Source organism: Microtus pennsylvanicus, chromosome 2 (genome assembly GCF_037038515.1).
Source record: "Microtus pennsylvanicus isolate mMicPen1 chromosome 2, mMicPen1.hap1, whole genome shotgun sequence".
Taxonomy (NCBI): Eukaryota; Metazoa; Chordata; class Mammalia; order Rodentia; family Cricetidae; genus Microtus; species Microtus pennsylvanicus.
Genome location: NC_134580.1, coordinates 83518245 through 83529479, shown reverse-complemented (window position 1 = coordinate 83529479; position 11235 = coordinate 83518245). Strand labels below are relative to the sequence as shown.

The 11235-nt window shown below is 42.8% G+C and overlaps 1 pseudogene; it reads right to left on the bottom strand.

Annotated features, from left to right (window-relative positions):
* Nucleotides 1-1515: 1515 nt before the first annotated feature.
* On the bottom strand, nucleotides 1516-3024 carry LOC142844960 (sentrin-specific protease 2 pseudogene; annotated as a pseudogene).
* Nucleotides 3025-11235: the final 8211 nt, after the last annotated feature.

Genomic DNA, 11235 nt, shown 5'->3' with positions numbered 1-11235 from the left:
GGCCATATCCGATGGCCACATAGGTCTACATGAATCTTGGACAGGCGTCCAGCAGCTTGCCACACTCTTGAGCCACACAGGACTACAGGAGTCCTGAAAGGAGGCAGCAGCTTGGCCACGTCCTATGTTCACAGAGGTCTACATGAGTCCTGGAAAGGAGGCAGCCGCTTGGCCACATCCTATGTTCACAGAGGTCTACATGAGTCCTGGAAAGGAGGCAGCAGTTTGACCACATCCGATGGTCACACAGGTCTACATGAGTCCTGGAAAGGAGGCAGCCGCTTGGCCACATCCTATGTTCACAGAGGTCTACATGAGTCCTGGAAAGGAGGCAGCAGTTTGACCACATCCGATGGTCACACAGGTCTACATGAGTCCTGGAAAGGAGGCAGCAGCTTGGCCACGTCCTATGTTCACAGAGGTCTACATGAGTCCTGGAAAGGAGGCAGCCGCTTGGCCACATCCTATGTTCACAGAGGTCTACATGAGTCCTGGAAAGGAGGCAGCAGCTTGGCCATGTCCTATGTTCACAGAGGTCTACATGAGTCCTGGAAAGGAGGCAGCAGCTTGACCACATCCGATGGTCACACAGGTCTACATGAGTCCTGGAAAGGAGGCAGCCGCTTGACCACATCCGATGTTCACACAGGTCTACATGAATCCTGGAAAGGAGGCAGCAGCTTGACCACATCCGATGTTCACAGATGTCTACATGGCTCCTGAAAAGGAGGCAGCCGCTTGGCCACGTCCTATGTTCACAGAGGTCTACATGAGTCCTGGACAGGCAGGAAAGCAGATTGACCACATCTATGGTCACTTATGTCCACAACCTAGGCAAGTCTAATAGGTTTCAGTGGGTCAGAAAAGAATCAGTTGATACAATTCATTTTCCTTTGTTATACGATACTCAAATGTTAAAAAAAACATACATAAAACACACCCCTAGCTTCAATTTAGCAGCTCATCACCAGCATTAGAGGTGCTAGTCGACACTGCCTGCCTCCTCTTGTTGATGTTTCTCCTGATCTTCAGTAGGGATAACACTGTAATGGGCATGCCTTTCAGGGATAAACAGTTCAAACAAGAAATAGAGTTGATAGTTATAATAATAATAATAATAGAAAAGTAAAAGAAATATTATAGAAATAATATTAATAATAATAATAGAAATTAACAACTGCCAAGGTTTACAAATGAGTTAATGAAACAAAAAATCATAGGGGGGCAAGAGGACAAAAAAAAATTCATAAACTAAATCCAGCATTAAAGAATATATTGAACATGTGCTCTTCTGTGGGTTGGACAGCAGTTCCTAAGCTTGCAGTAGTTACATGCATCCTATAGGCGGCACTGGCAGGACTCCCCAAGTTAGGACTGACTACATTGAAGATAGTGGGATTTATGCAAGTTGGACAGCTCAGTATCTGTTTTCAGTATTTTCAAACCATCCTGCTTGAGGTATAGAAAAGCATCGATGGAAAAGTGCAGGGTGCCATAGCAACTGGCAGGATGTTGTTACAGTAAGTGACTGTGCAGGATCTCCCATACCATCCTCTTCCTAAAGATGGGCATGTGCTGCTGAGAAAAGGTGGTAGGTTGGTCTCTAGAAATGTAATCTGCATATTTGCAGGTAAACACGCCACAGTCGCTCCCGTTGAGCTGTTGAGGAATCTCCTCTGATGTCATGCTGTATTGCTTCCACTCCAAAGGGTTCAGCTCAATGTTCCTTCGAGTCTTGCTCTCATTTTGTAAATATTGAAAGATGGTCTCACAAATGCTCTGCCCTGTGTATCCCATGGAGTCATAGTATATAATACTCTGTTTTCGGAGGTCGATTTCTATTAGGCTCCAATGTGTGTTCTGGTGGATAGGCACTAAAATAATTTCCTTTTCAAAGAGATCCATTGCCCGAGTCCATCTCTTCACAGCACTGTAGCCGCCATGTTTTAGCTTGGGGTAAAAAAAAGTGCTAAACACATGAAGAGCAGGGTAGCTTTCCTTTTCACTTCTCTTAACCAGAAGATTCATGTAAAAATTAATTATCTCGTCATTGAGCCATTCACCAGGCTCTAGGGTCTGGATATCACCTCGAGTAATGTGCAATTTGAACGCACTACTTAATACTTCCTCTTGGGGCCCTGGACCTAGTGCCTTCTTGATTTCCTTTTCCATGTCCTCGGTAATATCACGCACTTCATCCGTTCCTCTGCACTTCCCTTGGTCTGCAACATGCTTTTCCTTTGTTGTAAATATGGGTGTCTTGTTGGGGAGTAAGCTGCTGCTGCCAGTATGCAGGATTTGAGCCCGTATTCCTTGCAAGTCAGACTCCGAGTGGTGTCTCCTTCTTTCTTCAAAGTTTACTCCAGCTTTCTTCTGTGCATCAGAAGATTCTTCTGGAGACATCTTTCCTATATTGTCTGGTGACAGACATTCTCTTATGGCAGCAAGAGTAGATTGTTTAGGATCACACTTAGTTGTTCTGGATCCGTGACTGTGCTCTTCCACACGACCTTTAACCTTCGAACTATGCGTAAGTGCCCTGGGAGCCCTGGGTGGGTCAGAGATCGTGTCATCATTGTGTTGAAGGTGCTGCTGGAACTTTTGGTGCTTTACCCTATGGTGGTCTAGGGGAAATGCCTCCATGACCCAATAGGGCCGCTTACGACCCTTGCCACCATCAGAAGATTTTCTCCCAGTTACAGCCTGCTCCTGTGGACCTTTGGCCAAGTCTAGGATCTTTAGTTGTCTTGGCCTCCCCTCCCGGGGTTTCCGTGGCTGCTCCTTGCCTGGCTGTTCACTTTGAAGCCATCCATCTTGCTGTTCCTGAGCTAGCCTCTTCTGAGCCTTGCTGGGCTCTTCAAACTCCCAATCCGTTCGACCCTCTTCCTGGTGTTTCAATTTTCGACCATGTCTCAAAGCTTCAGACTCAGTCTCTGTGCCTTCTTCATCCTGATGCTTCCTTTTTCGATATTGTCTGGAAGCTTCAGGCTTCATTTCCATCCCACACTGTCCTGGGTGCCACATGGTATCACTGTGTGGATTGCCTGTGTTGGGTGACGGACCCCAATGTAGGGAGAACCACTTATTCCAGGAAATGGAAGATTCAGAAGTTTGTTTAAGGTCAGAATCTATCCGGTCAATGGATGAAGAGCTTTTCTTCATAAACACAGTTGATTTGAGGTTTCAGGGTCAGTCAGAATATGAATCCAATTGAGTGGGGAATGTCGAGAATCGATTGGTGAATCAGTCAAGTGTTGGCGGTTCACCTGGGGCCACTGTGGGAATCCCTGTAGAGTTCTAGGACTGCTTACTTAGAAGAGTCCCTTTAGAGTAAAGTAACCAGCTAAGGAACCAAGTCGTCAAAATCAGACAGACTGTCCTCCTCACTTAAGACACCAGGCCTTACCCGCGAGGCGAACACATCCGAGGCAAGCCTCACAAGTGATACCTGAGTCCGAGGTTGCCCTAGACACAGCCTTCAACATTCCACAGCTGGTTGTGATGTGACCCGAGATAGCCCAACTCAATGTTCTTTGGAGGGTGGTGGCCCTGCTCACCCCCAACTGGGTTGAGGCATTGGAAGACAGGGTTGGAGGATTGTGAAACTAATCACACGCATCTCAGTTCCCTTCTGCAGAACACAAGGTTACCCAGATCATCTCAGCTAATTTAGTTCATCCTGATTACAACTTTTATCACTCAGAAAATTTTACATCGGGGTCAATAACAGAACAAAAATATAACTGTCCTTCAAAATGGCTCCTCACAATATGCTTATCATTTACAAAGAATAAGCAGAATTTCACATTTATAAAACCCAGGAGATACTGTTGTGTGACAAAACTTCCCATAGGGAAATGAAGCATGTGTCTCCTCTCCCCACATAAGGAGCCCAGGATAAGTAAAGTACAGATACCAACAAAGTTCAGCTCGGTGAACCAATGAGTTTTATTGGGTTACTTACAAGAATATGGGTGAGGGGTTTCTTATAGGAGCAGAAATGAAGCACAGACAGGTGCATCATCATAGCCCACCCTCAGCATGGATGACAGCTCACAGAAGCTGGGGACCTGGAAACACTGCACACCTTGCACACAGCTCAGCAGGCTGCAGTGTCCTTTCCACGTGACTCCGTGGGCCTAGACCTCTTCAAGACAGCTGTCTGGTTTCTGCTCCTTCCAGGCAGCTGGTCTGAGGTTGGCTCTTCTGAGAGTCTTCCTTGCTGCTCAGCTCTCTTCAATTTGAGAGGGTCTCTTGGCTTTTATTACTTACTAAGGCAGGGAGGGGCCTAGTGAATCTGGTTAGTTTTATGTCCTTTTGGGCTCTCTTGGGTTGTTTGCCTTCCCACTTAAGGGGCTTCCCTTCAGAGAGGAATGCTTCAATCTTGGAGGAAACTGTTGCACAACAGGTCCCAACTCACCAGGGATCAGTATGCTACCATGAGAGTGTAAATAAAACTCAGCATTGTCAATAGGATTAACTGAGAAAAAGGTACTCGTTGCCTTGGTGACGGTCCTAGTAATAACAGAAGCCCTGAACTCATCCCTAAAGACTCTAGGAGGAATTCCACCAGAGCTGGAGTTACAGATGTGTGGATGTTCAGTGGGTGCAGGGATCTGAATGGCAATCACCATGTTTGGACAACAAGCACTTTTACTACTGGTTATCTCTGGCTTCTTGAGCTTCTCTTCATCTACTTTCAAAGGTACAGAGACTTTTTACAAAAGTTGGGCAAACGGTCAGGTCACATATTGTGTGTTGTTCACACTGAGATGTGACCCCTTAACAAACTGTGCAAGGATATTTACACCAGCGATTACTGGAAGGAAAAGGTACTTTTCTCTGTGAAAGGTGTGAGTGTCTTATGATATTACCCCAGGTGTCATTTTATTCTTATCAAGCTTCTTTCTCTTCTTTCTAACTACACCTCAGAGGGATTTGTTCACAAGCAGAGGAATAAAGTTCAGGTCCCGCACTGATCTTCACATCACTGAAGAACCTAATGAGAGAACTGCCTTTGTGAAGTGAGCATAAGGCTTAGAGGATAAATTTTTTTTGTGCTATGTTTGTAAAACCAGGGTTTTTTTAATTTATTTATTTATTAAGCAGTTTGGATGCTCACCTTACAAAACCAGGGGTTTTTAACTCGTGTCATTTACAAGGGAGTTGTGCCTACCTTGAAAGTACCCTGTCAGGGGCCCAGTATGAACCAATTCCTGGTGCAGTTTGTTGTAAGCTTTCTCATTGGGACTGTCAGTCCTCCAATAACAACACAGACTTACTAATTATGAAAGCTTAGCCGGGCGGTGGTGCACACGCCTTTAATCCCAGCACTTGGGAGGCAGAGGCAAGTTGATCTCTGTGAGTTCGAGGCCAGCCAGGTCTACAAGAGCTAGTTCCATGGCAGGCTCCAAAGCAACAGAGAAACCCTGTCACAATAAATCAAAAAAAAAAATTGAAATCTTGACCATAGCTTAGGCTTTTGTCCACTAGCTCTTATAATTTAATTAACTTGTTTCTATTAATCTACACTCGATCACATGGCTTGGTTGCCTTTCCTCCGTCTCCCATGTCTGACTTCTTCTGCTTCCCTTTGGCATCTCTCGAGTACCCAGATGCATTCCTCTCACTTCCTGACTTCTCTCTGACGGGAATCCTGCCTATCTCCTCCTGCCCAGCCATTGGCCATTCAGACCTTTATTACCCCAGTCACAGCAAGACATCTTCACACGGTGTACAAATATCTGACATGTCCCCCTCTTTATCTAAATAGAAAGGAAATGTTTTAACTCTATCGTAGTAAAACTATATTCAGGAACAATTCTCAGGTAAGGATTACATTCACAATGTTCGGTCCATTTATATTTGCAACATTTGGAGAAAGTACTGTATTATCTATCTCATCTTGGTGAGTCCAGAGTTTTATTTAGAACCTAAATGATGTTCTACCATAACTTGTATGACCATCCTAAACACATCTTTTTAGACCTTAAGACATTTTTTTTAGATATACCACTTAAGCTTTTATATTTCTCAAACTTAGAAACTTATATCTCTTATGTAGTTTCTCTTCTGAATTTGGTAAAAAGGTAAGCTGTAACTATAATTATCTAGGTTTCAACCCATCAAAGAACAGAGAAGAATATAATATTACCTTAGTAAACAGGAAGTACAGAAAAAACAACCTCCAAAACAATAGAAATGACAAGGACAGCTGGCTGCCTGGACAGTCACCTAAGGTTCCTCTGCAATGGTGAGGCATCCATCTTCAGTCTTCAGGCCTTGAGTATCTTACAGACTTTTCTGTAAAGCAGGAACTTTGAAGCATTTCCTACCTTATCTTGGTAAAGTTCAGCAGTTACTTTCTTTTTATTTCTTCTCGTTCTATTTGGACATTGTACTGTCAGCAGTTGGGGCAAAGGAAGCTTCTTGCCCAGTAACTACCTTTACCACATTGAAAGTTAACTCCATATGGAGGTTCTTTGATACTTAATCATCCTGTTTTATTTATTTTTATTTATTTATTTGGTTTTTCGAGACAGGGTTTCTCTGTAGCTTTGGTGCCGGTACGGAACTAGCTCTTGTAGACCAGGCTGGCCTCAAACTCCCAGAGATCCGCCTGCCTCTGCCTCACGAGTGCTGGGATTAAAGGCGTGCGCCACCACCACCCGGCCAATCATCCTGTTTTGAAGTAAATTGGTATTGCCAGGACCAGACTTGTCTCACTATCATGAAAAGCCTTGTGTTAGTAAAACATCTTAAATGCTATATTCTGTAGATCTCTGAAGTGTTTGGAGACCATCTATCTATCTAAAATATGTTTGACCTTGAAAACATCCCTAACATGACTATAAGTTTGGTTGTTATAGAAGACTAACTACTAACCTGCATTCCTGATTACCTTAAGTACTTTATAATAACAGCTTTCAAGGGCTAAAATATTACATTGCATAGTTTAATGAACTGCATAAGTCCAATACCCTAAACAACTATGAATACATATATACCATAATAACATTAAATTTGTATCAATATACAAATGTTCATACCACTATAAAATGTTTGAGACTAAGAGTTGCTTTTTTGTTTGAAAGTAGATTCACCAATCTAACCTTTTATCCTATCATTTCACTTTTATACACTTTTTATAACTATTATTTATTTGTAAATTTATATATCAATCCCAGCTCCCACTCCACCCCCTGCTCTTACTCCCTCCACCTTCCCCTGCACTCTACCCCACATCCTTCCTATGTGGAGTCAACAAAATCTAGCACATCGCTGTGAGGCTGAACCAAGGCCCTCCCCACCATATCGAGGCTGTGCTAAGTATCCCTCCAAAGAGAATGGCTTCCAAAAAGCCAGTTTAAGCTGTAAGGATAAATCCTGATCCCACTTGTAGTGGCCCCACAGATCATCCCAGCCATACAACTGTCACCCACATTGAGTGGGCTTAGTTTAACCCTATGTTGGTTCCCCCACTGTCAGTCTGGAGTCAGCTAATGGAGTCCCATTAGCTCAGGCAATCTGTTTCAGTGGATATCCCCATTATGGTCTTGACCCCTTTGCTCATATTATCACTCCTCCCTCTCTGACTGGACTTCAGGAGCTCAGTCCAGTACTTCCCTGTGGATCTCTGCATCTGCTTCCATCAGTTGCTGTATGAATGTTCTATGATGACAATTAAGTTGGTCATCAAGCTGATTACAATGGAAGGTCAGGTCAGGCATCCTCCCCACTTTTGCTTAGGGTCATCCTTATGTGTTCCTGAGAATTTCCCTGGAGCCAGGTTTCTTGCTAACCCTATAACGGCTCCCTCAATCAAGATGTCTCTTTCCTTGCTCTCCTCTTTCCCTCATCTCAACAATCCTGTTCCCTCATGTTCTCCTACTATCTCTCTTTCTGTGCTCCTCCTTTTCTTCACCCTCCTTTCTAGCCTCCCAATGCTCCCAATTTTCTCAGGAGATCTTGGCTATTTTCCCTTCCCAGGAGATCCACATATGTTTCTGTTAGGGTTCTCCCTGTTACCTAGCTCGTTGGGATTGTGGAATATAGGCTGGTTATCCTTTGCTATGTGCCTAATATTCACTTATGTGTGAGCACATACCATATTCATCTTTCTGGATCTGGTTTACTTCACTAAGGATAGGGCTTTTTTCTAACTCCAGCCATTTGCATGAAAATTTCAAGATGTCTTTTTTTCCCCACTGAGTAGTACTCTAATGTATAAATGTACCACATTTCCTTTATCCCTTTTTTAGTTGAGGGACATCTATGTTGTTTCCAGGTTCTTACTATTACAAATCATGCTTCTATGAACATAGATGAGCAAATGACCTTGTAGTATGATTGAGCATCCTTTGTGTCTATACCCAAGAGTTGTAATGATGGGTCTTGAGATAGATAAATTCTCAGTTTTCTAAGAAAGCTCCAAACTGATTACCATAGAAGGTGTACACGTTTTGCATTCTGACCAGCAATGGAGGAGTGTTCCCCTTATTCGACATCCTCTCCAGCATAAACTCTCATTGGTGTTTTTGTTTTGACCTTAGCCATTCTAACTGGTGTAGATTAGTATTTCAGAGTCATTTTGCTTTGCATTTCCCTGATGTCTAAGGGTTTTGAGCATTTCCTTGTGTCTTTCACCCATTTGTGATTCTTCTGTAGAGAACTATGTTTAGATCTCTACACCATTTTTTAATTGGATTAGAGCTGTAGTCAGGCACACAGATATAAAACCTTGTATCCAGCATTCTTTGATCTACTGTTTACAAGTTATGACAATATAGTGAGACGTGGGTAACCTTAACAGAATTCCAGAAACAAGGGGTGTGTTAGGAGGCTGCAGGATTGTTCCCAGCTGCCCAGACTTGAAATAACCACACAGAGACTGTATTAATTAAATCATTGCATGGCGTACTACCCAAGCTTCTTATTGGTTAGCTCTTACATCTTTTTTTTAATTATTTATTTATTATGCATACAATATTCTGTCTGTGTGCATGTCTGCAGGCCAGAAGAGGTCACCAGACCTCTTTACAGATGGTTGTGAGCCACCATGTGGTTGCTGGGAATTGAACTCAGGACCTTTGGAAGAACAGGCAGTGCTCTTAACCACTGAGCCATCTCTCCAGCCCCAGCTCTTACATCTTAATTTAATCCATTTCTATTAATCTGTGAATCACCACATGACTGTGGCTTGCAGGCAAGGTTCTGTCTAGTGTCTGGCTCTGGTAGGGCTACATGGCTTTTCCCTGACTCCTCCTTCTTTCTCCCAGCATTCAGTTTGGTTTTCCCCACCTAGCTTTACTCTACTTTTTCACAGCCCAAGGCAGATCCTTTATTCATTAACCAATAAAAGCAACACATGTACAGAAGGACTTCCCACACCAAGGGGGGAAGACAAAAAAATGAGCTCACCAGTGGATGAGGGGGAGGAATTCAACTCCGCCTTGTTCTGGGACTAAGATGCACTGAGATGGAGAAACAAACACAGCAACAAAACACTAAACTCTCTCCTTGATTCCATCGTGGTTTGAACTCTTCAGTTTTTGTCACTTCAGTAAAACAAATTAGATGAAAAAATTGTGATGTGGGGCTCCCCTCTGTGTGTTATGAATGCTCTATTACCACTGGGTAATAAAGGAGCTGCTTTGGCCTATGTTAGGGCAGAATATAGGTAGGCGGGATAACTAAACTGAATGCAGGGAGAAAGAAAGCAGAGTCAGGCAGACACAATGTAGTGCCAAAGGAAAAAGATGCCAGAACCTTATCAGTAATTCACAGCCTTGTGGAGTTACACAAATTAAGAGAAATGGGTTAATTTAGCTAAGCAGTGGTGGCACATACCTTTAATTCAAGCAGCCTGGTCTACAAGAGCTAGTTCCAGGACAGACTCCAAAGCTACAGAGAAACCCTGTTTTGAAAAAATCAAAAGGAGAAAGAAATGGGTTAATTTAGATATAAGCACTAGATATGAATACACCTGAGCTATTGGCCATACAGTGTTTTACATTTCTTGCATTTTAATTATTATATGGCGAGGGTCTATTTGGTGTTTTCTAAGCTCCTTGTACTTTCATAGGGATATCTTTTTTTAGGTTGGGAAAGTTTCCTTCTATGATTTTGTTGAATATATTTCTTGTCCTTTTGAGCTGGAGTTCTTCTCCTTCTTCTACCCCTATTATTCTTAGGTTTGGTCTTCTCATGGTGTCCTAGACTTCCCAGATGTTTTGTGTATAAAATTTGTTGGATTTAATGTTTTCTTTGACCAATGAATCTCTTTCCTCTATAGTATCTTCAATACCTAAGATTCTCTCTTCCATCTCTTACATTCTGTTGGCTATCCTTGCCTCCTTAGTTTCCTTTTGTTTACCCAGATTTTCCATATCCAGAATTCCCTTGTGTTGTGTTTTCTTTATTACTTCTATTTCAGTCTTCAAGTCTTAAACTGTTTGTGTCACCTGTTTGACTTTTTTTTTCTTGGTTTTCTTGGGTTTCTTTGAGTGATTTATTGATTTCTTCCACTTATTTGTTTGTCCTTTCCTCCATTTCTTTAAGGGAATTTTTTATTTCCTCTTTAAAGATGTCCATCATCCTCATAAATTTATATTTAAAATTATCTTCTTCTGCTTCTTCTGTGTTAGGATGATCGTATTCCTGTCATTCGACTATGTTCTGGTATTACCTTGTTGCTTTTTAGGTTGTTGGATAAATTCTTTTTTTAATATTTATTTATTTATTATGAATACAATATTCTGTCTGTGTGTATGTCTGCAGGCCAGAAGAGGTCACCAGACCTCATTACAGATGGTTGTGAGCCACCATGTGGTTGCAGGGAATTGAACTCAGGACCTTTGGAAGAGCAGGCAGTGCTCTCAACCACTGAGCCATCTCTCCAGCCCTGGATAAATTCTTACATTGACACCTACCCATCTCTTCCTTCAGTTGGTGCCAGCAGTGTCTTTGCCTCTTGGTCTAATCCTTGCAGTGGCTGACTGTGTCTTTGGGAAGTATTCTTGGTTGGCTCTGTCTATGTCTCAGGGAGCCACTGAGGTCTCTCTTGGCTTGCTCTCTTGATTTGCTCTCTTGGTCCACTCTGTACAGTCACAGTTTGTGCTTCAGAGTTCCTCTCTTGGTCTTTTCTGTGTAGTTGCAGCTTGTGTTTCAGTATTCCTCTGAGGTTGCAGGGGGTGAGGTGGGATAGGAGGGTTTGGGATGCAGTGGGACTTGTAA